General features: G+C 38.9%; 1 protein-coding gene and 1 pseudogene across 15 annotated transcripts in view; both read left to right on the forward strand.

Moving 5' to 3' along the window:
• LOC139437670 (serine/threonine-protein phosphatase 2A 56 kDa regulatory subunit gamma isoform pseudogene) overlaps positions 1–20,584 on the forward strand; it is a 92,167-nt pseudogene extending 71,583 nt beyond the window's left edge.
• DOCK3 (dedicator of cytokinesis 3) overlaps positions 1–27,340 on the forward strand; it is a 657,203-nt gene that overhangs the window by 310,400 nt on the left and 319,463 nt on the right. The gene's annotated exons all lie outside the window — the stretch shown is intronic.

Here is a 27,340-nt window from a genome sequence, read left to right on the forward strand (position 1 = left end):
GATAAATTAAGTAGAGAATAAAATAATACAATCAAAGAAACCAAAATTTGGTTAAAAAGAGCAATAAGATTGACACATTGTTAACTAGACCACAAAGCAAAAGCAAGATATTATGCAAATAACTAAAATCAGGCTGTACAGAAATAAAAAGGATTGTAAGAGGATAAAATGAACAAGTGTGTGCTGACAAATCAGTAATGCAGATGAAATGGACAAATTCCTATAAACTCACAAAGTACCTCACTGTAGGAGAAATAGAAGATCTCAGCAGACCAATTGCTACTAAAGAGATTGAATGAATTAAAAAAACCATAAACAAAAACAAAAACAAAAAACTCCCTGAAAGCAAAAGACCAGGACCAGATGGCTTTACTGGAGAATTTCCCCAAACATACCAAGAAGAATTAACACCAATCCCGCTCTAAGTCTTCCAAAAATTTGTTGAGGGAACACTCCCTAACTCATTCTGTGATTCTGTCTTAGTTTGCCAAAGGACTGCCAATGGAATGTACCAGAGATGTATTTGCTTTTGTAATGGGAATTTTATTAAGGGAAAATCTTACAGTTCCAAGACTGTGACATGTCCCAGTCAAGGCACCATCAGAGATGCTGTCTCACCAAGTCAACTACTGGTGATCCTAGTGTCCTGCCATGTGGCAAGGGAAGATGTTGGCTGATCTTTGCCAAAGTCTCTGCCTTCCCCTCCAGGCTCATTGTCTACTGAAGTTCAGCTATGGGCAATCAGACATATGCCTTGTCTCCTTTGGGCCTCTTCTCAGTCTTGGCTGCTCCACTTTCTCCCTGAGCTCAATTGTGGGCAATCAGGCATCTTTCCCTGGACCTCCGCTCTTTGACCCCCTTGGGTCTTCTTTGTGTTTTGCAGCTTGCAGGTGAACCTGGAGTCCTCTCTCTCATGTGGCAGGGTCAAAATGGCATCACTGCCTTTTCTATATTTCTTCTTTCTCTCTGTGTTCTCAATTTATATAAGACCCAGCAAGAGGGTGGAGACTCAGCCTGGGCCATGCCTCACTGACATAGTCCAATCAAAAGCCCCTAAAGCTATCAAGTAATGTAATCAAAGGGTCCCTTAATGCAATCAAAGGGCCCCACACCCACAGGAATATATTTGTTTAAGAACATTATCTTTTCTGGGATTCTCAAAAGAACTTCAAACCATTACAGATGCCAGCACCATTATCATACCAAAGCCAGATACAGATACCACACACAAAAAAACTATATATATACACACACACACATACATACACACACCAATATGTCTTATGAATATAGATGCAAAAATCTTCAGCCGAATACAAACTGACTACAACAGGGCATTAGTAGAATTATACACCATGATCAAGTGGGATTTATCCCAGGAATGCAGTGGTGGCTCTGCTTAAGAAGACCAATCAATGTAATATGCCACATTAATAGAATGAAGAATAGAAACACATGATCATTTCAATTGGTACAGTGAAGTGATGTGACAAAACCCACTATGCTTTTTGATAATATCAATCAGAAACCTAGGTATAGAACAAAACATCCTCAACTTGATAAAGGGTGTATAGGACAACTCAAAGCTAGCCTCATACTCAAATGTTGGAAAGCTAAAAGCTTTCCCTCTTAAGACCAGGGATAAGACAAGGCTGCCCACTGTTATTCAACAGTGTGCTGGGAGTTCTAGTCAGAGCAGTTAGGCAAGTAAAAGAAATAACAAGCTTCGCTTTAGGAAAGGAAGATGTAAAACTTTCCCTATTTTCAGATGACATTATCTTTTATGTAGAACAAAGGTAGTAGAGATAACAAAGAATTTCATAAAGTAGTGCTGTAAAAGATCAGCATGCAAATATCAGTAGCATTTCTACATACTAGTTCTGAACAATCTGAAGAGGAAATCAAGGAGCAATCCACTTTACAGCAACAGCTATAAGAATCAAATACCTGTGAATAAATTAAACCAAGGATGTAAAGGATTTGAATGTGGAAAAGTAGAAAACATTGCTGAAAGAAGCAAAAAAGACTCAAATGAATTCCATGTTCACTCATTGAAAGACTAGATATTGTGAAGATGTCAGTTCCATGTAAGGAAATATATACATGGAAATCATCAATTTATGTAGAAGCAGAGAGGATTGTGGGATGATGGCAAAATAGGAAGCTCCAGGATTCATTCTCTTCATCAAAACAACTATTAAAGTAGCAGGAACTATCTGAATCAACTATTTTGGAACCCTAGAGTATAGTGGAAAACTGAGTAGTACATAGGGAAACTCTGGAGGAAAATTCTGTTCAACTCTGGTAAATATGGATAAATTTCATCCTTTGCACAGCAATTACCATCCCTTACCCCATGAACAGATTGTAGACAGCAGCCCAGGGTCTTTGTACAGCTTGTTGGTACCAGACTGGGCATAAGGACCTAGTCCTTCAAACTCTTGAGTGTGGTTTCTGACTGCTGATCATGGCTTTGGATCATGTAGTTAAATCAGCTCATCCTCTGGCAGAAGCATCGGTATACTCTTAAAGAGGCAGTACCTTTTTTCTTTCTCTTTCCAATTCATGATTGGGAGCAAAAATAAATTGGAGAAGTCACAAATTAGTGGTTTTAGCCCTCAAAAAAAGCAACCACCTCCACCACTACCACAAGAAAGAACGAATAATCCCAGAGGAGTAATAAAATAGATTTCTAAAGTTACGAAAGCATAATATTGAAAATGTCCAGTTCTGAACAAAAATTACAAAATACACAAACTGGAATGCATGGCTCATTGCCAGGAAAAAAAAATTTCCAGACGCCATCCCAGAAGAAGGTCATGCATTGAAGCCATTAGTAAAAGACTTTCAATCAGCTCTTTTACGTATTTTCAATAACCTAAAGTAATCTATATACAAAGAACTAAAGGAAATTAGGAAAACATTGAACAAAATAAAGAGAGAGTAATTATTAAAAGGAACCAAACACATTTTGGAGCTGCAAAGTATAGTAATTGACATGAAAAACTAGTTAGATTGATTCCATAGCAGATTTTAACAGAAGAAAGGTTTATGAACTTAAAGAGAAGACCATTGAAATTACCTAGCACAAGGAGCAGAAATTAAAAATAATAATGAAAAACAAACAGAGCTTGAGGGATAATTTCCGAAAACGTACGCAACTAATGAAAGACATGAATATACGAATCCATAAACACAAAGAACTCCAAGCAATATATACAGTAAGCATCTATAATGAGATACATTATAATGAAATTGTCAAAATTGAGAGAGGGTCTTGAAAGACTCAAGAGAGAAGTGACATCTCACATTTATTAGAAGTAACTTCTTATCCCCTAATAAGATTAACAAATGACTTTTCACCAGAAACCATGGAGACCAGAAGACAGTGTGATTATATTTAAAGTTTTTAAAGTAAAACAAAACAAAAAACCAAACTGCTGATTGTTATGAGGGGAGGAGTGGGGGGTATATGGGGACCTCATATTTTTTTAATGTAACATTGAAAAAATAAAGACAAAAACAAAAACAATTTTCTATCTGGCAAAATTATCTTTCAAAAATGAAGGAGAAATTAAGACATTTACAGTTAAACAAAAGATGAAAGAGTTCATTACCAGAAGACATGCTTTATAAGAAATACTAAACCTTTAGATTGAAAAAGAAGGACAGAAGACAGTAGTTGAAAGCCATAAGAAACAATAAAGAGTATTGGTAAAGGTAATTACATAGGTAAATATAAAATCCTTTGTTATTGTACTTCAGTTTTTAACTGCTCCTCACACCCCCGTATGACTTAATAGGACTGCTTATGCTGTATCTCTGTGGTCCTTCTCTAGATAACTTGCATGCAAATATGCACTTTCAACCTCTTCCCTTTCTTTGCTGCAGTAAAGTGACTCAGATCCTGAAGGGAATCTCTGTTGACAAGGTGTCTGCTAGGATTTTTGCCCTGTATATACTGTCAACAGTGTGAAAGCTATGAATGGACAGATGGTATGCTATATTAAAGAGATAAAGCTTTCTCCAGAATATTCTGCTGTTATAGAATGTGCTTCATTTCGCATCCACACTAGGAATAAGAGGCTTTAACGATGTAGATTTTGTATTTACTCTGGTAGGGAAGCATGTCAGTAGTGCAGGTTTGGCTGGTTTCATTTGTTAAGGTTGAAAGTAATAAACAGCAGTGAAGACTGAATTGAGATTCTGCTTAACTTTATTGCCTAGACACATTAGGCTTTTAATAAAATAGCATTTCCTGGCGCTCTCTTTCCCTACTCCTGATTCTTACTCTATACCATTTTATTCAGTTTTTAGCCATTTTTTATATTTTATATTTCTAAACATTCCTTTAATGTATAGCTTGGCTTTTTCTATTTTAGACATCATTTAAAGCAGGGATTCTTAACCAGGGGTCCACAGACTACCAAGGAGTCTGTGGAAAGATGTCAGGGGGTCCATGAGCTTGAATTGAAAAAAATCAACTTATTATCTTTAATTTTTCGAACCTCTCACTGAAATATAGCATTCCCTCCACTTATGAATGTATATAGTAAATTGTAGTAGTATTCATTTCATCTGACTGGCAAAAGGGTCCGTGGAACAAAAAAGGTTAAGAGCCCCTAATTTAAAGGTTTCCTGTAATGAAAGATAAGGATTACACTCTGAATGTGCTTTCCCTACACCTATACTCTTACACTCCTCCAACACTTCCAAAATAGTGGTATCACTATTTTTTTGTTAAATCAGAATTCAGTTGCTACTAAGCCTGTGCAAATACTTTAATATCTGAGCACATAGTAAACTAACATTGCATTTCCTTTCTTGTGTAACTTTGTTCCTTTAGGGTTAATAATTGTTTCTCTTTTTCTTTATTTCTCTGTTTTCTATGCACAAACCTTCTGGCAGGAAAAAAAAAAACTCCTTTAAGTATGTATAAACACTTTAAGATTTTTGCAAGTTTTGATTTTTTTTCTTAGTGACATCCTGTATCCTCCCACCTCCTGGGTTAATCTGGCATGGGAATTTTCTTTACCTCTCTCCTGGTTCCCATGTCACCTTAATTCTTGGTTCATTTCCTCATTTAGTGAAACACTTTCTCAATAACTTCTGGAAAAAAAGTGTATGGAAGAAAAAAAAAATTTTTTTTTGAGATTTTACATGTTTGAAATGTCCTCAGACTGCCCTTACCCTTGTTTCTTTTAGGTAGATACCTAAAAGTGGGATTGCTGAGTCATAGAGTAATTCTTTTTTATTTTATTTTATTTTATTTTTTTCATAGAGTAATTCTGTACTTAACTTTCTAAAGAACTACCAAACTGTCTTCCTCAGCAGCAATACCAGTTTACATTCTCCCCAACAATGAATGAGTGTTCCTATTCTCCACATCCTCGCCAACACTTATTTCCCATTTTAAAAATAGGAGCCATTCTAGAAGTATGAAATGATATCTAATTGTGGTGCATTTCCATAGTGGCTAATGATGTTGAGCATCTTTTCTTGTGCTACTTGGCTACTTATCTATCCTTTTTTGGAGAAATACCTATTCAAATCTTTTGCCCATTTTGTAATTGAGTTGTCTTTTTGTGGTTAAATTGTAGGATTTAAAAAAATATATTCTGGATATTAAACCCTTCTTAGCTACAGGGTTTCCAAATATTTTCTCCCATTCTGTAGGTTGTTATTTTACTTTTTTGGCAAAGTCCCTTGCACAAAAGTTTTAATTTTGATGAAGTCTCATTTCTTTTTAGTTTTGCTGCTGATGCTTTTGGTGTAAAGTCTAAGAACATGCTTCCTTATGTTTTTTACTAGATGCTTTATAGCTTTGGTTCTTATTTTTGGTATTTGATCCAGTTTTAGTTGATTTTTGTTTTTAAGAAGTAGAGGTCTGTGTGTCTATCTTTTTGCCAGTACCATGCTGTTTTTACCACGGTATCTTGGTAATATGATTTAAAGTCTGGAAGTGAGAGTCCTCCAACCTCACTTTTCCTTTTTAAGATGTTTCTGGCTATTTGGGGACCCTTACCCTTCCAGAACAATTTTATAATTGTGTTTTCCATTTGCTTGAAAAATGCCGAAGGAATTATTATTGGTATTGAATTGAATCTCTATCAGGGTAGAATTGACATTTTAATGATATTTAGTCTTCCAGTCCATGACCATGGAATATTCTTCTAATTATTTAGATCTTTTAAATTTCTTTTAGCAGTGCATTTTGTTTTTTAGTACTTTACATCCTTGGTTAAGTTTATTCCTAAATATTTGATTCTCTTAGTTGCTACTGTAAATGGAATTTTTTCTGGACTTTGTCTCTTAGATTGCATGTTACTAGGGTATAGAAATACCGTTAATTTTTGCATATTGATCCTGTATCCTTATACTTTAATGAAATTGTTTATTAGCTCTAGAAGCTTTGTTGCAGATTTTTTGGGACTTTCTGGGTATAAAATCATATCATCTGCAAATAGCAAAAGTCTTACATCTTCCTTTCTGATTTGGATGCCTTTTATGTTCTTTTACTTGCCTGATTGGCTTAGCTAGAACCTCTAGCACTGTACTGAACAGTGGTGACAGTGGGCATCCTTGTCTTGTCCTTGATCTCAACAGGAAAGCTTTCAGCTTTTCACCATTGAGTACAATGTTAGCTGTGGGTTTTTCATATATGGCCTTCATCATGTTGAGAAAGTTTCCTTCAATTCCTATCTTTTGTAGTATTTTTTTAAGAAAGGATGCTGTATTTTGTCAAATGCCTTTTCTGTGTCAATTGATAGGATCATGTGATTTTTCTTCTTTGATTTGTTAACATGGTATATTATGCTGATTGATATTCTTATGTTAAAACACCCTTGCATGCTTGGTATAAAACCCAGTTGATTGTGGTGCATAATTCTTTTAATGTATCATTGGATTTTATTAGCAAGTATTTGTTGAGGATTTTTGCATCTGTGTTCAGTAGGGAAATGGGTCTGTAATATCTTTACCTGGCTTTGGTATTAGGGTGATATTGGCTTGATGGAATGAATTTGGTAGTGTTCCTTCTTGTTCAGTTTTTTGGAAGAGCTTGAGTGTAAGTTTGGTATTAAATCTTCTTTGAATTCTTTGTAGAACTCACCTGTGAAACGATCTGGTCCTGGGCTTTTCATTTTGGGGAGCTGTTTGATGATTAATTCAATATCTTTACTTGTGATTGGTTTGTTGAGGTCTTCCATTTCTTCTATAGCCCATGTAAGTTGTTTGAATGTTCCTAGGAATTTTTTCCATTTTGTCTACATTATCTAGTTTATTGGTGTACAGTTTTTTCACAGTATCCTCTTATGATTTCTCTTATTTCTGTGGGACCAGTAGTAATACCCTGTTTTCATTTTTTATTTTATTCACTTGAACTTTCTCTCTTTCTTTTTGTCAGTCTAGCTGATCTTCTTGAATAACCAACTTTTGGTTTTGGTTTTTTATTTCACTCTATTGTGTTTTGTTTTTTGTTTTTGTTTTGCTATTTTATTTCTGCTCTGTTTGTTTTTTCATTACTTTTACTTTTACTTGCTTTGGGACAAGTTTGCTGTTCTTTTTCTAGTTCCTCCTGCTGTGTATTTAAGTCATTGATTTTAACTCTTCTTTTTTAAAGTAAGCGTGGAGGGCTATAAATTTCCTTCTCAGCCCTGCCTTCACTGCATTCTCTTCTCATTCTCATTCATCTCAAGATATTGATTTCTCTCACAATTTCTTCTTTGACCTACTAATTATTTAAGAGTGTGTTGTTTATTCCCCATATTTGTGATGGTTAGTCTAATGTGTCAAATTGGCCAGGTAATTGTGCCCAGTTATTTGGTCAAGAAAGCACTGGGCTAATTGTAATACAGAGACACTTATGGCCTTCATCATCAGTGAGTTTACGACATAGATGACTGATTACATCTACAGTCAACTAGTGAGATTGCCACAGCAATGAGTGACATTTTATCCAGTCAATTGAAGGCCTTCAAAAGGGAAGTGATTTCAGCATTCAGAGAGAATTTCCCAGCTCATCGCAGACAGCCAGTGTTTCTGGGAAACTCATCAAGTACCTTCATCGGACCTTAATCAGAGCCCCTGGTTTGTAGCCTGCCTGTGGAATCTGGACTTGTGCACTTCCATGGTCACACAAGAGAATTTTGTTAAATCTCATGCTATTTACAGGTATCTCCTGTTGATTCTCTTTCCCTAGAGAACCCTGGCTAATACAATATATTTGTGAATTTTCTGTTTTTCCACCTTTTGTTGCCTTCCAGCTTTATTCTGTTATGATCAGAGAAAGTGCTTTATAAAATGTCAGCCTTGCTGAATTTACTGAGATCTGCTTTGTGATGAACATATGGTCTTTCCTGGAGAAAGATCCGTGGGTAATTGAGAAGACTCTATATCCTGTTTTGGGGTGCAATTTTCTGTATATATCTATTAGGTTTAGTACATTAATCTTTTTTTAAAATGCAATAAACTATTTTTAAAGAAGTTTCAGATTTCAGAAAAGTTACATCGAGAGTATGAGGGATTCCCATGTATTCCCCTCCCTCTCCGACATCATCCCCTATTTTTTTTTTAATGTAGCAGTATAATTTATTATGTATCTGTAAAATCCACTCATTAAAAAAATGACTCACTTGTGGTAAGGGCCAACCTATATACAGTAATAATCTGAAAAATAAAACCATCATTGTGACTTTATTAGTACTTCACACATCTAACAAATAACTGAAGGAGGCAACTACCATTGTTATAACTTCTTTAAAGCCAAAAATTTAAGCACAAATCAAGATTAAGAGAAACTTTGGAATGTTCACATTTGCATGCATTTTTTTTTTAATTTTTTAATTTTTTATTGACTTTGTAATAATATTACATTAAAAATATATATGTGAGGTCCCATTCAACCCCACCCCCCCACCCCCCCTCTCCGCCCCCCCAACAACACTCATTCCCATCATCATGACACATCCATTGGATTTGGTAAGTACATCTTTGGGCACCTCTGCACCTCATATACATTGGTTCACATCATGGCCCATACTCTCCTCTATTCCATCATGTAGGCCCTGTGAGGATTTACAATGTCCGGTGATTACCTCTGAAGCACCATCCAGGGCAGCTCCATGTCCCGAAGACGCCTCCACCTCTCATCTCTTCCTGCCTTTCCCCATACCCTTTGTCCATTATGTCCACTTTTCCCAATCCAATGCCACCTCTTCTATGTGGACACTGGATTGGTTGTGTCCATTGCACCTTTATGTCAAGAGGAGGCTCAGATTCCACCTGGATGCTGGATGCAATCCTCCCATTTTCAGTTGTAATCACTCTAGGCTCCATGGTGTGGTGGTTGTCCTTCTTCACCTCCATCTTAGCTGAGTGTGGTAAGTCCAATAAATCAGATTGTAGGTGCTGGAGTCTGTTGAGGCTCAGGATCTGGCTATCACATTGTCAGTCCAGAGATTCAAATCCCCTAAATATATCTTAAACCCCAACATTAACTGCACCTCCAGCACATTAGCATGAAAGTCTTATGAAGGGAGATCCCATCTGAGTCCAGATTCATCACACATAAACACCATTTCCAAAGAGGGGCCATCTGCCCTGGTAGTTAACCCCATCGGCCATGACCATAATTCCCATGGGTCTCTTTAGCCCTCAAAGGAACCAATATCTGGGGGTTGTATCTGCTTTATCTGTCTCTCTGACTCTGCTCAGTTGTGCATGAGGGCAAACCTTCTGCCAGCCTCCAGACTCTTTTTTAGAAACTCGTAGCCATATAAACTCATTTCTCCTTTCCATTTCCCCCTTACTTTAGGTCAAACAGCATTTTAAAGTCATGGTATTTTATGTAGACATGGATATTCTGCTGATCCGCATTGAACCTTCCGTATAAGGTCATTTTCCAGTTGCATCATCAGTTGGTAGTTGATAGTGGTCCCTCGTTGCCAGGGAGGCTCATCCCCGGGTGTCATGTCTCACGCTGGGGGGAAGGCATTGCATTTACATGCTGAGTTTGGCTTCGAGACTGGCCACATTTGAGTAACATGAAGGCTGACAGAAGGAAATTCCCAGGCACAAAGTTGCTCTAGGCCTTGTTATTATTTTGGGTTTATCAGCTCACAAGCATAGTCATTAGTATCAGGGGCTCACTGTTGAACCCTCACTCCCTCCCGGTCCCCACCACTGTACCTGGGAGACTGTCGCTGCTCCCCTAGGGACCACGACAGAGCACCACTGGCCAGGAACCCAGTACCCCCCCCTACTGTGGTTTTTAATTGTTGCCACTATGAGTATATCCAAACATTACTATGCACCCTGGACATATGTTCTGTACAGCTCCCTGTCAGTCATATATCACCTGTCATTGGTATCCCATACCAGTATCCCTCCATTGCCATTGTTGAAACATTCTGTGATCCAGAACTCCCCGAAATTTGAAGCCCAATATAATGTCATGGTCCCTTACTAGGGAATGGCATATAGCGATGAGTTTAAAGGATAGATAAAGAACTTGGATAAAGTTAGATAAAGAACTTAGATAAAGAATGTTGACTTGAAAAAATTCCACATCCTATTTTTTTCTTTCCCCCCCCCCCCCCCCCCTAATTATTCAGCTTTTCTTCACAGGAGTCCTAGACCACAGCAATGTATATATATAATATACAGCACTCCCACACATCCACCAGAAAACCTTTTCCCTTCCACAGTAATACTCTTACGCCCTATTCATATCATATTTACTTAAAGTGATGTACAGAGTCTGAGACATTAGCTTTCTAACAAGGTGACATCTGTGTTTACATTATGGTGCATACTTTAGGATACACAGTTCTTTACATTTTTAGTTATCCTATGTTTTACATTATGGTTTACATTATCAGTCTGTCATCTCCTATATGTTATGGTGTAATATTACATGTTTTATATCCATCCTTGTGTACTCTCAAGAAACTCCTCTCTTGCCCCCCATTTACTTTGGTTCCACACATTTAACGTCCATTTTCCCTTCCACCTTGGTGCCCTCAGTGATAGCCAACCTCCGTTTCCTGAGGAGCCACTTCCAGAGATAGATGGAATAGTGTTCAGGGCCTAACTTGCTCAACTGCCCCAATGCCCTGGGAGCCACCCTTTCTCTCGAGGGATACAGTTCCCTCTATTGGATGGCATTAGTCCTCCCCAGGATGTGGGTCCACCCCCACTCTCACTACTTGGGTTTCTACCCCATGGTGTCACCCACTCTGGCAGAATGAGCATTTAGACATTCCCCAGGAGCCCGTCCTGCATCAGACCCTCCCCTCCGAGCATTCTAAACAGGTAACCCTCTTTATTATATTTTGATATGATTTTCTCGGCATTTTACTCTCCACCAACACCTGACCCTCTCCTGGTTCGTACATTTGCATGCATTTTTGACTGAACTTTCAAAGATTCCACATAGAACAAAATTACAACTTTGAATCAAAGTGAATATTAAAAAGATTTTAGCCTGTGACCAACTTACTCTACAGAAGCAAGGAAAACAGTGAATAGTTACAGCACTGTATTTCTAGGAGAGAACACATCATTTGTTTCCTTTATCATAAAACAAAAGTCAACAAGTCAACATTTTAATAACACTGACCAAGTTACTTATTATTCAAGAATTTGCTTTTCAGGCGGTGGACTTGGCCCAGTGGTTAGGGTGTCCGTCTGCCACATGGGAGGTCCACGGTTCAAACCCCAGGCCTCCCTGACCCGTGTGGAGCTGGCCCATGCACAGTGCTGATGTGTGCAAGGAGTGCCCTGCACCACAGGGGTGTCCCCAGCGTATGGGAGCCCCACGCGCAAAGAGTGCGCCCCATAAGGAGAGCCGCCCAGTGCGAAAGAAAGTGCAGCCTGCCCAGGAATGGTGCTGCACACACGGAGAACGGACACAACAAGATGATGCAACAAAAAGAAACACAGATTCCCATGCCGCTGACAACAGAAGCAGACAAAGAAGACTCAGCAAATAGACACGGAGAACAGACAACCAGGGTGGGGGCGGGGTGAGAAATAAATAAATAAATAAATCTTAAAAAAATTTTGCTTTTCAAGTTGTCTTTAAAATGGACCCATCCATATATTTGGATTAAATTAAATTTATACATCGAAAACATTTTGCTCAGAATTCTAATCTTTAGTATAAACATACCTTATCAAAGCATAGTCCAAACACTATACAATAATGCTACCATTTAGATTTATATGATTCATCTGAAAAACTTTCCTTACAAACAGGAGTTCTGCCCTGTTTCTCCAGAATAAATGTCCCTTTTCCTAAAACTTTAAATGATAATAATCCAAAAAAGACAGATTCAGATTATGCAATGTATTTTCCTTCATCTGTCCTTGATAAAAACAGAGGCATATGGTGTTGGAGCACCATCTTCCTTCTCAGTTATAGTTTCTGCAGTTCCAGAAGCAGACACAATAACCATTGTTTTATTTGTTTAAGCTATCTTCTGGTCTCAGCAATAGCTATACGTACAGCAACAATCTCATCACTTTCAAAGCCATAGTCAGGAATTTACTTTTGTGAGAAATCTGTTACTTCTGCTGATGATTTACTCTTTATAATCCTCTGTGCCACTTTCTGCTGCTCCTGGAGTATCCTTGCTCAAGGAAGGTCTTCTTTCCATATTTCAGGGTTCTTTGGATAGTGTGAAGGGCTACCTGATAACTTCTAATTGCTTCTTCCATTTTGTTCTTAGGCTGTCTGTTGTCATATTTCTCCACTCTCTGTCTTCTTATCCTTTAGTTTATCCTTCCTAAAAATCTTTATTTCTAAACTGTTCTCCAAATCCCTTGCCCTTGTTTATTCCTTTCAGACTGCAGCACCTCCTTTAGCATCTCTTACAAATCTAGTCTTTTGGCAACATATTCTATCTGTTTTTATCTGTGAAGACTTTGAACTCACCCTCATTTTTGAAAACGATTTATTTATTTATTTACCCCCCTCCATTGTCTTCTCTCTCTGTCCATTCACTGTATTCTTCTGTGACTGCTTCTATCCTTATCAGTGACACTGGGAATCTCTTTCTTTTTGTTGCATCATCTTGTTGTGTCAGCTCTCTGTGTATGCAGTGCCATTTTTGGGCAGGCTGCACTTTCGCGCTGGGCGGCTCTCCTTACGGGGTGCACTCCTTGTGCGTGGGGCTCCCCTATGCAGGGGATACCCCTGCGTTGCAGGGCACTCCTTGCATGCATCAGCACTGCACATGAGCCAGCTCCACACGGGTCAAGGAGGTCCAGGGTTTGAAACGCGGACCTCCTATGTGGTAGGCAGACACCCTACCAACTGGGCCAAGTTCGCTTCCTGCACCCTCATTTTTGAAGGACAGCTTTGTCAGATACAGAATTCTTGGCTGGCAGTTTTTCTCTTTCAGTGCTCTAAATACTTCTTACCACTTCTCTCCTCCATGGTTTCTGAAGAGAGGTCAGCACTTAATCTTATTGAGTTCCCCTTGTATGTAATGCTTTGTTTTTCTCTTGCTGCTTTCACTAGCCTCTTTATCTCTGATATTTTTCATTCTGAATAATAGATGTCTCAGGATAGATCTATTGGATTTATTCTGTTTGGGATGCATTGTCCTTCTTTGATATTGATATTTATGTCCTTCATAAGGGTTGGGAAATTCTCAGTCACTCTTTCCACAGATATTCTTTCTGCCCCCTTTCCATTCTCTTCTCCTTTTGGGACACAAGTAATGCGAATGTTTGTGTGTTTTGCATTGTCCTTCAGTTCCCTGAGATTTGATTCCATTTTTTTCCATTCTCTTCTCTTTCTGTTCTCCTTTCTTCCAGTTCAGAAGTTCTGTCTTCGAAATCATTAATTCTGTCTTCAAGCAATTCATATCTGCCCTTATGTGCCTTTAATGTATTTTTAATCTCTTTGATGGTACCTTTCATTCCCATAAGGTTTGTTACTTTACAGCCTTTCAGATTGTTCTTTGTGCTCTCCCTGTGTCATCTTAATATCCTTTATTTCTTTAGTTATATTTTCTTTACATTCTTTGAAGTGATTTAAGAGAGTTGTGTGATTATCACTGATTAATTGTATTAAATCCTGTATTTCTTCAGATTATTTGCTTGGTTCTTTTGACTGGGCCATCTCTTCCTGTTTCATAGTATGACTTGTAAGTTTTTGTTAATGTCTAGACATCTGAATATTTTGATGTATTTACTCTGATGGCTAATTTCTCTTTGTTGCCTGTTTTTTTCCCCATAGCTCTTCTTTGATATTTTGTTCAGCTTATTTTTAGTCTTTAAAATTGCCCAACTTAAGTTTTCAAAATTGGACCAGTGATTCAGTAGTGGGGCACAGATCTTCTCCTAGGGGTTGGATACGGAAAGTATGAACAGTTTTTGTCCGTGCAGTTTCCAGACTGGCTAGCAGATGGTGGCAGTCAGTGCATCTTTCCGTGGAGATGTTTCAGTCTTGGCTTTCTTGTGTTCCTGTGTAGGAGATTCAAAGTGGGCACTGTTAGCCAAATTCATTGAAGAAAAGCACCCCAAACTCCCCTCCCTTTTCTCTTCAAAGAGCTGAAAGGGAGGAAGATGTCTGTTACCCTCTCAGTTGAAAAGACTAAGACAAGTTTTACCCCAGCTTAATATCTTGGGGGTAGGGGAGGGGAGCCCTTCCTGGCTGCCATGGGTGCTTGGTAACTGACTTTTTTCTTTTCAGCTTCTTCATCTCTCTGTCCCTTGCCCTCCAGGGAGTTGTGTAACACTGTTCTGGTCTGCTGACCCCCAAAACAGGTCCCTTGGACAGCTTTTGGCTCTTTGTCCATAGTTTTTGTGAGAGCATTCAGCTCTGCCTTTTTGTCTGTCACCATCTTCCCACAATCCTTGACCCCATTTATCATTTAATTCAAGCTTTCTCTTTCTTTATTGATCCTCTGCCCAAAAGTTCTATTCAATGCTGAGAGTGCTGTATTGAACTCTCCCACTATTATTGTAGAGATATCTATTTCTTCCTTCAGTTTTGACAGTGTTTGCCTCATGTATTGTGCGGCATCCTGGTTATGTACATATCTATTTATGATCGTTATTTCTTCCTGGTGAATTTCTCCTCCTTGCTTGTCTCTAATAACAATTTTCTTTTAGTCTTTTTCACCCAATACAGGTATAGGTACTCAGCTCTTTTTTTTGGTTGGGGTATGGAATATCTTTTTCCAGCCTTTCACTTCCAATCTATTGGTATCCTTGGGTCCAGCATGATTCTCTTGTAGACAGCATATAGATGGCTCATGTTTTCTTATTGATTCTGCCAGTCAGTGTCTTTTGATTGGGAAGTTTAATCCATTAATGTTCTATGTTACTACTTTAAGGGCAGTTCTTATTTCACCCATTTTGATCTTTCTGTTTTATCTGTCATTTTATTTTCATTACTCTTTTTATATTTTTAGTTACTATTACTGATATCTTCATTTCTAGATTCTCTTCTAAGCCATTCTCTGCCTTTCTTTTCAGACTGTAGAACTCCCTTTAGTATTTCCTGCAAAGCCCATCTCTCTCTTACACACTCACTGAGTTTCTGTTTATCTGTGAATATTTTAAACTTGCCCTCATTTTTCAAAGACAGTCTTTCTGGATATAAGATTCTAACTGGCAGATTTTCACTTGCAGTATCTTAAGTATATCATGCCATTGTCTTCTTGCCATTCTGGTTTCTCATGAGAAATCGGCACTTAATCTTACTGGGTATCCCTTATATGTGATGCATTGCTTTTCTCTTGCTGCTCTCAGAATTCTCTCTTTGTTTTTGGCATTTGACATCTTGATTAGTATGTCTTGGATTTGGTGTATTCAGATTTATCTGGATGGGAGTACATTTTGCTTATTGGTCATACTTATCTATGTCCTTCAGTAGGGTTGGGAAATTTTCTACCATTATTTCTTAAAATGTTCCTTCTGCCCCTTTTCCCTTCTCTTTTTTGGGACACCCATGACGTATATGTTTTCACATCTCTTGCTGTCATTTAGTTCCCTGAGACCTTGTTCAATGTCTTCCATTATTTTCTTCATCTGCTGTCTTGTTTATTTGCTTTTGGAGGCCATGTCTTCAAGCTCACCAATCCTTACTTCTGCCTCCTCAAATTTGCTATTATATTTCTCTAGTGTATTTTTAATTTCATTTATTGTTCCTTTCATTCCCATAAGAGCTACTATTTTTCTGTGTTTGCTTTCAAATTCTTCTTTGTGCTCACCCACTGCATGCTTAATATTCTTAATCTTTTTAGCCATATCAGTGAATGTATTAAGGAGGTTTGTTTGAACATCTGTGGTTAGTTGTCTCAATTCCTTTATGTCATCTGTAGGCTTAATTTGGTCCTTTGGACAATATCTTCCTGTTTCTTTGGTATGGATTGTAATTTTTTGTTGGTGTCTTGGCATCTGGCTTACTAGATGTATTTATTCTGGATACAGTTTCTCTCTTTAGGGCTTTCTTGCCCTTTCTCCCTTGCTGGTTGTGTAGTAGGAGCTGAGGATGTAGTTGGTGGTGTAAGATGTAGAGACTGAAGCTGCCCATGTTGCCACAGGAAAAGGTTTTCCCACCCTCTGCTAGGGGTAGGGACAGGGCTGCAACCCTGTTTAATAATCTAAGTCGTGCAAGCCAAAACTGTCTGTAGTTGCCCAGAGAGACTGATGAAGCTTCATGCCCCTTCCTCCCCTGTCTGGGGCAGGACGGAGCTGCAGGTATGCATAACAATTTATGCCATGCGGTTCTAAAATGACTGTAGTTGCCCAGGCCTCTGTTATCCCATGCCAGAAGAGGGGATGGATCATCTGGAGTTCTCAACATTCTAATCCATGTGGGTCAAATGCACTTGCATGATGGAGCACTGTCCCTTCTTCCCTTTAGGGATTGGGGATGGAACCACAGGCACCCAACAGTCCAGTCCATTTAGCCCAAAAGTGTCTGCAGTTGCCCACGGAGGCTGAGAAAATGCCAGCCCCCTCCTATCCTATTGGGGTCGGTGGTGGTTCTATAGTTCATTCTCTGTTGGCTGAAAGTACCTGCCATTGCCCAGAGAGACTGAGGAAACACCAGTTCCCTCCTATCCTATTAGGGGCAGGCCAGCCAAAGTTGCCTGCCAGTGTCCAGAATGGCTAAGGAAACACCAGCCCCTCCTATCAAATTGGGGATGGTGGGAGTGGATCCACAGAGACCCACAGTCCAGTATGTGCAGGCTGAAGGTGCCTGCCATTGCCCAGAAAGGCTGAGGAAACAAGAGCTCCCCTCCTATCCTACTTGGGGGTTGGGATGGAGCTAAAGGTATCTGACTGTTCAGTCTGTGTGGACCAAAAGCACCTGCAGTTACCCAGAGAGGCTGTTGAAACACCATCCCCGCTGTTGTCCTATTGGGGGTGAGGGTGGAGCCACAGTTGCCCAACAGTCAAGAATGTGCAGTTTAAAAGTGTCTGCAGTTGCCCTGAGAGGCTGAGGAAATACCAGCTTCTCCTGTCCTATGGGGGGAGGTCAGATGTGGAGGCAGCATTGAAGGCACTTGTGGCAGTTTGATATTATTTATGAATTCCAAAAAGAGATATTATGTTTGTAAACTGGTCTGTTCCTCAGGGTGTGATACCCTTTGGTTGTATTAGATTCAGCTGTAATGTGTTTGATTAAATTATGTTAAGATTAGGGCTTTGAGTTGACTGTCGTTAGAGTGCAACTCAGTTTGAGTCCTTGCCCCCTTTGTGGGCTGTATAAATGGATTCTTAGTCAAATAGACAAAACAGGAACACCTACCTGGGAATAGAGGTAGCTCCACAGATGTGGAAGAGGAGGGAGCTTTGATCCTGGGGCCCCAGAGAAAGCTGATTCATTTGCTGGATAGTTTGCAACTTAAGAAAACAACAGTTGAGCCCTGTGCCAGCCTACAGCTATGATCTGAAGAAGCTGGGTCCATAGACACTGAAGAGGAAAGAAGAAAGCTGAACCCTCACAGATGTTGCCCGTCATCTTGCTTCAACACATAGCAACTCAGTTAACTATGGAGTTAAAATGGTGGTTACTGACCTCTTTCTGACTTGGACAGGTTCAAACTTCAGCTGTTCTTAGGATTATACTTTATCCAGCCAAAATTACCAATCAGTAACTGAAGTTGGTGACTCATTGTCTCTTCCTCCCCCTTTTTTGGGAAATGGAGCTTCCAACTCCAACCATAGAATAGCTCCTGAGGTGGCATCTGCCACCTGGTGGAGGATGGGAATTGGTGTCTGCATTGTGGATTGCTCTACTCATGCAACTTTAGTACAGATAGGTCATTCTTTCAAGAATGCTGTAGGATGGTCTTTTGGTCTCCTGTGCCCCCAAAACAGGTGCTTTAGATAGTTCTGGGTGATTTACTAATTGCCCTGCTGACTCTTTTTTTTTTTTTTAGATTTATTTTTTATTTATTCCTCTCCCCTTCCTCACCCCCGTCCCCAGTTGTCTGCTCTCTGTGTCCATTTGCTGTGTGTTCTTCTGTGTCCGTGGCACCTGAATCTGGGTCTTGTTTTGTTGTGTCATCTTGCTGCGTCAGCTTTCCATATGTGCAGCACCATTCCTGGGCAGGCTGCACTTTTTTCACACTGGGCGGCTTTCCTTATGGGACGCACTCCTTGTGTGTGGGGCTCCCCTACTCGGGGGACACTCCTGCATGGCAGGGCACTCCTTGCGCTCATCAGCACTGCGCATGGGCCAGCTCATCACATGGGTCAGGAGGCCCTGGGTTTGAACCGTGGCCCTCTCATTGGTAGGTGGATGCCCTATCCGTTGGGCTAGATCCGCTTCCCCCTGCTGACTCTTGAATCTCCTTACTCAGCTGCCCTCTTGCCACGCACCCCATCTTTGTTCTTTTGCAAATGGGTATGCAGTTTTCCCAGTACCACTTGTTGGAGAGACAGTTCTTTTCCTATTGCGTGGACTTGGCACCCTTCTCAAAAATCAGTTGGGCTGTCACTGTGGCTGCCACAGCCTCTGGGTGCTGGAAGAGGGAGTGAGAGTGAGCAGGTGACTCAGTCCCTGGGCAGCGGCAGCAGCCATGGTGCATGCGCCGCTGTGTGGGGGCGGAGGTAGTGGGGATGGTGGCCCATACCAGCCATGCTGAATAAAAAGCAAGGAGGAGAAAGATTCACCAAAAGCAGGGAAAAGTTGGAAAAGTTTGAGAAAAGGACCAGACACAGTAGAATTGGAGATTCCCAGTAAGAAAAAAAGTATTCCTTTTTTCCATCTGCAGTATCTAATAAAAGTACCAGATCCTCAGCCCATAGCGAAGAAAGACAAATGGCAAAATTCTTTCAGGTTTAGCATCAGCAATAACAGAGAACTGCAAAAACTACCATCTTTAAAATATGTTCCTCCTGCTGATCAAGAGAAGCTTTTTATTCAGAAGTTACATCAGTACTGTGTCCTCTTTTAGTTTATTTCCGATCTACTAAGTGAACTAAAGTGGAAGGAAGTAAAACAGGCTTCTTTAATTGAAATGGTAGAATGTATCACACAGTCGGAGTGTTATCACAGAGCCTATTTACCCAGAAGTTGTCCATATGTTTGCAGTTAACATGTTTTGAATATATCACCTTTCTCCAGGACTACGGGAGTAGAAATTTGACCCAGAGGAAGATGAGCCAATGTTAGAAGCAGTCTGGCCTCATCTACAACTTGTTTATGATTTTTTTCTTAAGATTTTTAGTCTCCAGGCTTCCCACCTAATATAGCAGAGAAATACATTCATCGTAAGTTTGTATTGCAGCTTTTAGTACCATTTGATAGTGAAGATCCTCGGGAGAGAAATTTTCTTAAAACTACCCTTCACAGAATCTATGGAAAATTCTTGGGCTTAAGAACTTACAGCAGAAAGCAGATAAATAATATATTTTATAGGTTTATTTATGAAACAGAGCATCACAATGGCATAAGAGAATTCCTGGAAATATTGGGAAGTATAATTAATGGATTTGCCTTACCACTAAAAGAAGAACACAAGATTTTCTTATTGAAGGTGTTATTACTGCTGCACAAAGTGAAGTCCCTGAGTGTCTACCACCCACAGCTGGTGTACCATGTAGTACTGTTTTTTCAAAGGACAGCACCTTCACCAAGCAGTTCTCAAATACTAGTCAAAGAGTCAAAGTTCAAAATAAATAATGTTCTTAAATGAATTAAGAAATTTTAGGTATTATCAAACCATTGGAATTTGTCAAGATCATGGAGCCTCTTTTCAGGCAATTAGCCAGTTGCTAATTAGCCAGTTTCCAGTCTACATTTCCAGGTGGCAGAGTGAGCCCAACATTACTGGACTAATGAGTACATTTTGAGTTTAATCAGTGACCAATCACCACAAAGATTCTGCCCATCATGTTTCTATCCTTGTACTGCAACTCAAAGACTCACTGGAACAAGATACTACACAGCTTGATATACAATGCACAGAAACTCTTCATGGAGATGAACCAAAAACTGTTTAAAGCAGAAAAGCTGAAAGAGAAGTTCAAAATGAAAGAACAAGCATGGGTTAAAATAGAAAATCTAGCCAAAGCAAGTCCTCAGGGACTAAAAAAGAGAGTAACATGAAAATGTTGAGGGTGTTACATGAATGTTTTTATAAGGTATGAATGTGGCTTCATCTTAGGAGGGGAGGGAAATTGATTCCACTAATAATATATATGAAAATATCTTCAATAAAAACTTTTCAACTGAAAAAAAAATCAGTTGTCTATAGATGAGTGGGTTTATTTCTGAACTCTCAGCTCGAGAGTTGATCTATATATCTTGTCTTTGTGCTTGTACTATACTGTTTTGATTATAGCAGCTTTATACGTTTTAAGATTGGATGTGTGAGTCCTCCAACTTCATTCTTTCTTTTCAAGATGGTTTTGGCTATTCGGTGCCCCTTGCACTTCCATATAAACTGGATGATTAGCTTTTGCATTTCTGCAAAGGAGGATGTTGGAATTTTGATTGGGATTGTTTTGAATCGGTAAATTAGGTAGAAATGTCATCTTAACAGTAGTCACTCTTCCAATCCATGAACATAGAGTATCCTTCCATTTACTAATGCTTCCCTGATGCCTTTTTGAAATATTTAAATTTCCCATGTAAGAACTTTTTACTTCTTTGGTGTAAGTTATTCTTAGATATTTTAGTTGTCATTGTAAAAACATTTTTTCCCTCTCAATTTCCTCTTAAGATTGTTCACTATAGTGTATAGAAAGACTGATTGTTGCATGTTGATCTTGCCAGTTTTGCTGAAAATTTGTTGATTAGCTCTAGTAGCTTTGTTGCGGTTTTCAGGATTTTCTATATATATGATCATGTCATCTACAAATAAAGTTTTACTTCTTCTACTCCTTTTATTTGGATACCTTTTATTTCTTTTTCTTGCTTAGTTGCTCTAACTAGAATTTCCAGTACAACATTGAATTCGTGGCAACAGTGGGCATCCTTGTCATATTCATAATCTATAGGGAATGCTTTAAATCTTTCACTACTGAATATAATGTTAGTTGTAGGTTTTTGTATATTCCCTTTATCTTGTTGAGGAAGTTTCCTTGTGTTTCTAATTTTCTGAGTGCTTTTTTTCAGGAAGAGATCTTGGATTTTGCACGTGCTTTTTCTCCTTCAATAGAGTTGATCATGTGGGGTTTTTTTGCCTTCATTCTGTTAATGTTGTATATTATACTAATTAATTTTTCTTATGTTGAACCACCCTTGCATACCTGGGATAAATCCCAATTGATCATGGTATCTAATTTTTTAATGTGCTTTTGGATCTGGTTTGTAAATATTTTCTTGAGGATTGTTCCATCTATATTCATAAAGGAGATTGGTCTGAAATTTTGTTTTTTTGTGGTATCTTTATCTGGCTTTGGTATTAGGGTAGTTTTGGGATCATAGAATGAGTTAGGGTATGTTCCGTTGTTTTCAGATTTTTTGAAGACTTTGATCATGGTTGGTATTCTTCTTGAAATGTTTGGTAAAATTCTCCAGTGAAGGGAAGTGGATGTGTCTCAAGCAATTGGGCACCCATCTACCACATGGGAGGTCCTGGGTTTGGTTCCTGGTACTTCCTAAAGGCGACGAGCAAGACAGCACGCTGACACGACAGGTGGTGTGGTGAGCCAATGCAGCAAGATGACGCGATGAAGAGACACAACAAGGAAACACAATGAGAGGCACAAAAAGCAGGAAGTGGAGGTGGCTAAAGCAATTGGGGCCCTCCCTCCCACATGGGAGATCCCAGGTTCAGTTCCTGGTGCCTCCTTTGAAAAGACAAGCAGACATAGAGAGCACACAACAGATAGACCAGAGAGGAGACAGTGAGCACAAACAGTGAAGGGGTGGGGAGAAATAAAATAAATAAAATCTTTTTTAAAAAAAATTCCCCAGTGAAGCCATCTAATCCTAGGTTTTTCCTTTTTGGGAGGTTTTTGATTATTGGTTCAATTTCTTTACTAATTTTTAGTCTGTTGAGATAGTCTATTTCTTCTTGAGTCACTGTGTTTGTATGTTTCTAGGAATTTATCCATTATCAAATTTTAGGTGTACAGTTGTTTGTTGTATCCTCTTATTATTGTTTTTACTGACCCTAAATAAATAAAAAATTTTATTTCTTTAAATATTCTTTCTGCCCTTATATCTCTGTGTTCTCCTTATGGTACTCCATAACTCATATATTGGTATGCCATGTATGTCATACTATAAGGTCTTCTAATTCTCTTTTTTGTTTGTTTATTTTTTCCTTTCTAATCCTTAGACTGAATCATTTATATTGTCTTGGTTTTGAGATCACTGCTTCTTTTTCCTGCCAGCTCCAATCTGCTATTAAAACTATCTAGTGAAGTTTTCCTTTCAGTTATTGTGGTCTTCAACTATAGATTTTTTGCAGTTGATTTTTTAAATTTCTGTCTTTTCTTTTTGAGATTCTCATGCTCATTCATTGTTTTCCTTATATTCTCTAAGTTCTTAATGTTTTCCTTTATTTCCTTGAACATATTGTGGGTAATTTTTAAAATCCTTTTCTGGTATATCTGAAGTCTGATCTTTGCTGATGGTTTCTCAATTTTTATCTTGTTTGTCTTGTAATCTTTTGTTGCACACTGTACATTATTTTACTGTTTTAAAGTGATAATTCTGGGGTTTAGTCCCTGAGGTTTCTCTTCCTTAAGTTTTATCCTTACGTGCCATGAGCTAACAAAAACAAAGAAACCAAGACAAAAGAACAACTTTAGCAGTCTTTGCAAATTGGCTTTATTACTCTGACTGGTTGTCTTCTCCAGAATTTAGCACTCCTATCAAGAAGATGAACCCCAGGCAAATGTGAAGTGCAGGATCCTCTCCATTGAATCCAAGCCTTGGTGAAGACTGCTTCTTGTCCTGGTCTTGTGCTTGATTGTGGCCTTAGAAATTCTCTCTTACATTGTAGTGGCAGCAGAGAGAAGTTGGTGGTTACAGTACTGAAGGGTAAGACGTGAGACTTTTCTGAGAAGGAAGGCTTATTAACAGCTGGCCAGGCATGGAGGACTTCTGTCCGAAGACCGAGCCCCGAGCAATATTTCCAGGTCCTTTTATGGGGAGGATTTAGGAGTGGGGATCAAGTAGCACTTTGGTGCAAAAAGGGCTTTCTTTGTTAGTTTCTTAGAGTTTAGGGGTTGGTTGGATACCAGGTAAACTTGGATTAACATACCACTCACATACTAGGTAAGTTTGAATTAACATATCGCCCACATTCCAAGTCTGGATGTAGGTTCGAATATATGTTCAGTTCACATCCTTCCTGAATATTCACAGCCTATAGAGTCTATATCACTTAATTGGCTTTCTGGAAACTAGCCAAATGTGGATACAGAATTAGATAAATTTGAATTCATGCACAGGCCATATTAATATTAGGGTTCTCCAGGGGAACAGAACCCATAGGAGATGCATACATATCATGTAAATGTTATGAGATTTATTGGAAGAATTGGCTCACATGACTGTTGGGATTGGCAAATCCACATGCTATAGGGCAGGCTGCAAGCTGGGAACACTGATTAAGAAGGTTTTGATGAATTCCCAAAGGAAGCTGGCTTAGCTGAAGTGAGATAGAAATTCTTCTTTCTTAACTCCTGAAATCATCAGGTCTCTGTTTAAGGCCTTTGACTGATGGGATGAGACGTCTATCAATTGTTGAAAGCACCCTTCTTTGTTAATTGTAGATGCCACCATCTACCCATGTAGTAAATTGGCTGATGACTTAAATTCATGAAATATCCTTACAGTAGTAGTCAGGCCTGTGCTTGCTTAATCAAACAACCAGACCTCATAACCTAGCTTACTTGACACATGAACTTACCCTTAAACCCCATTTATAGGAGTTGAATGTCCCTTTTCTCTCTCTGAAATACTTCCTTCTTCCTTCTGGGTTCTCTTCTGTGAGGATTAATGCAGGTAATCCTTTGTCCCAGGCTTCTTTCACTTAATTGTTTCTTATACAGCTTTTGCTATCTGTAAGCTGCTTTTGCCTGCAGGACAAGTTCTGGGAGGGTGAGCCCAAGTCAAGTGTACTGGTTTAGACTTCCAGGCTTCTACTTAGTAAATTGGCATTGACATACAGGCACGCCAGGGGATTACTCTGCTCCTTCACAATGGGAGTACAGGCTGGTTCCACACCATGCCTGGGAAGGGGAAGGGTTGCAGAAGCATTTAGCAAGGCTACCATCAGCTTCTCCCTGGTTTTTAAAGCTGAATTGTCTTGATTCAGCACTAGTGCAGCTCATCTCTTTTCTCTCATTTTGAGGAAGATGGCTTGTCAATTTTTGCTAAAGACTCTGTGTGGGAATGACATAATGAGATGTCTTATTTTGCCATCTTGGTCTACTGGAACTCTCTGCTTACCTCCTCGTTAAAATTACATCCTCTTCTTATTTCATGAATGTTCTATAATCACAGTGCTCTCTGAAAATATTTATTGTTTCTTTGAAGTTTTCTTTTTTTCCTGGCCTTGTTTCTGTTTCCTCCAATTTCCATTATTCTGATGTTTTGGTCTCTTCCTTCATGTGTGGAGCTGTCCTCATTATATGGTGTTCTTTGTACATTCATATTTGAGAACGAAGAGCTAAAATGTTGAGGAAAGCTCTATTTGGCATCTCCCAATGTAGACACTCTCTGTTTTAACCTCTGCAGAGGGTAAATAAACCTTCACTTGATCTTCTATCAGGTAGAGAAAGTGTAATTGTTTACCAAAATGGTGTACAGGTGGTGATTTGAATATGTTACTGCCTTTTTTGTTTGTTTGTTTTTTGAGGTACCAGGGGAGGGGGGCGTATACCTGGGAAGCCAGCACTCATATGTGGGAAGCCAGCACTCACCCACTGAACCACATCGGCTTCCCTGAGTTTCCCCCCCACCCACCCATTTGTTTTGCTTGTTGTTTGTTTTTGTTTTTTGAAGGGCACCGGAAACTGAATCTGGGACCTCCCGTGTGGGAAATGGGCACTTAACCACTTGAGCCACGTCTGCTCCTGTTACTACCTTTTAAAAGACTTTTAACCCATTCTCCTTTTTCTCTTCCCCATGCACACCCTCCAGAACCACCGTACTCATTCTCTCAGAGACACATTTTCAAAGGTACCTGATACCTCCATCCTTGAGCCTTTCAGCAGAGATAATGGGCTTGCTTCTTCTTGATTCCCTCACTATCTTTCCACTTTCACCACTTGTTCTCCCTTACCCCATGGCTTCATTTTCTGTCTCTTGTTCTCTGTCAAGTTATTCAATTTCCAGCTTTCATTGTTTAACATTGCAGGGAGGGTATAATTATTTTGAGGTTTCTGTGTTATTGTATGAGAAGATTAGGGCTAGTTTCTTGTTGGTCTCTGTCTAAGAAGTGATACCTAGGGGAGACAGATTAATGCTGACATTAAGTGGAATCTTATTCTGTCTGGTGGGGAAGGGCTGACTGTAAAACTAAGAATGCCTCAGCTGTCTACTGCACACTAGATTAAGTCCATACTGTTCAGAATTGCATACAGGTGCCTTTGACTTTAGCAACTGGACCCTCCATTTTTTATATTACTAATATTTTTTCTCCCTTTCATTTGGCTTTGTTTCTTCTTATCAAAATCTACTCAAGGGAAAGAAGGTGATCAGCTTACTTAAACTAAGATAGAAACCTTTTTAAAAGTCTTAGCTGCCTGCATATATTTCTTTCCTAAAAGAAGACTGAAGCTATCATGTTGTTACTTTTGCCATCAGCAAGTCTGAGAGAGAGAATATGTTTGGATTGGGGCTGGAGTGAGGAAGGCATCTTGGCTCCCGAGAGTGGGACAGGTAGATATGTATGCCAAGGAAATATACTCTATATCCATATTGGCATGTTAGAGAACAGAAAATGAGTTTCCACATTGTTTCTTTGAATTGTAGTTTCTTGCAAATATTTCTTGAAAATCAGTGTGAAATAGCTTGGGTTTACATATCTGTTTGGCAGATATTTCTGTCCTTGCTTTTGAACTCATTTTGCAGTCTTTTCTAACTGTGTCATACAACAACCCAAAATGAAAATTTAAATTTTTAGAAATATTTGGAGGAACATAAAGGTCATTAAGGTTGCAAGTACTGCAGTTTAGTGATTTTTACATTATTCTGGGATAAATTTTAGAGCTTTGGGGGTATGACAAATCTTTTGAACAGGATTAGAAGTTATTTCATGGTAAAAGTCTTGTTTATTAGTAGTAATGACCAGAGAATACTAGAGAGGTTTGAATAAACTCAGGTTCTTAATGGTTAATTTGTAAGAAGACATAAAATCAGAAAATAAGCCATCTACCTGTCCATAAATAAATAAATGCTCAAAAAGAAGACTTAAAATGGAGAAAGTTGATAATCTTTTCCTTAATAACTTGAAATGTAGATACAGTATTTAACTTCAGTTAAACTAATTTTCACCTAAAGTATTTTTCCCCTACTTTTTTATTTTTTAAAAGATACTTTGATTACATAAATGTTACAAAAAATATATAGGGGATTCCCATATGCCCCACTCCCCATACCTCCCACATTTTCCCACATTAGCAACATCTTTCATCAGTGTGGTACATTCACTACAATTGATAAACACATTTTGGAGCATTGCCACTAAGCATGGGTTATAGTTTACATTGTAATTTATACTCTCTCCCATTCGACTCTGTAGATTATGGCCGGATATATAATGGTCTCATTCTGTAGTTGTAATGTCAATAAGGATGATTCCCAAGTCCCGAAAATGCCCCCTTATTATAAGCACCTGTTTTTCCCTCTCCCTAACCCCAGAACATCTATGGGTCACTGCCTCCACAACAATGGTAT

This window comes from Dasypus novemcinctus, chromosome 26, assembly GCF_030445035.2.
Source record: "Dasypus novemcinctus isolate mDasNov1 chromosome 26, mDasNov1.1.hap2, whole genome shotgun sequence".
NCBI classification, from domain to species: domain Eukaryota; kingdom Metazoa; phylum Chordata; class Mammalia; order Cingulata; family Dasypodidae; genus Dasypus; species Dasypus novemcinctus.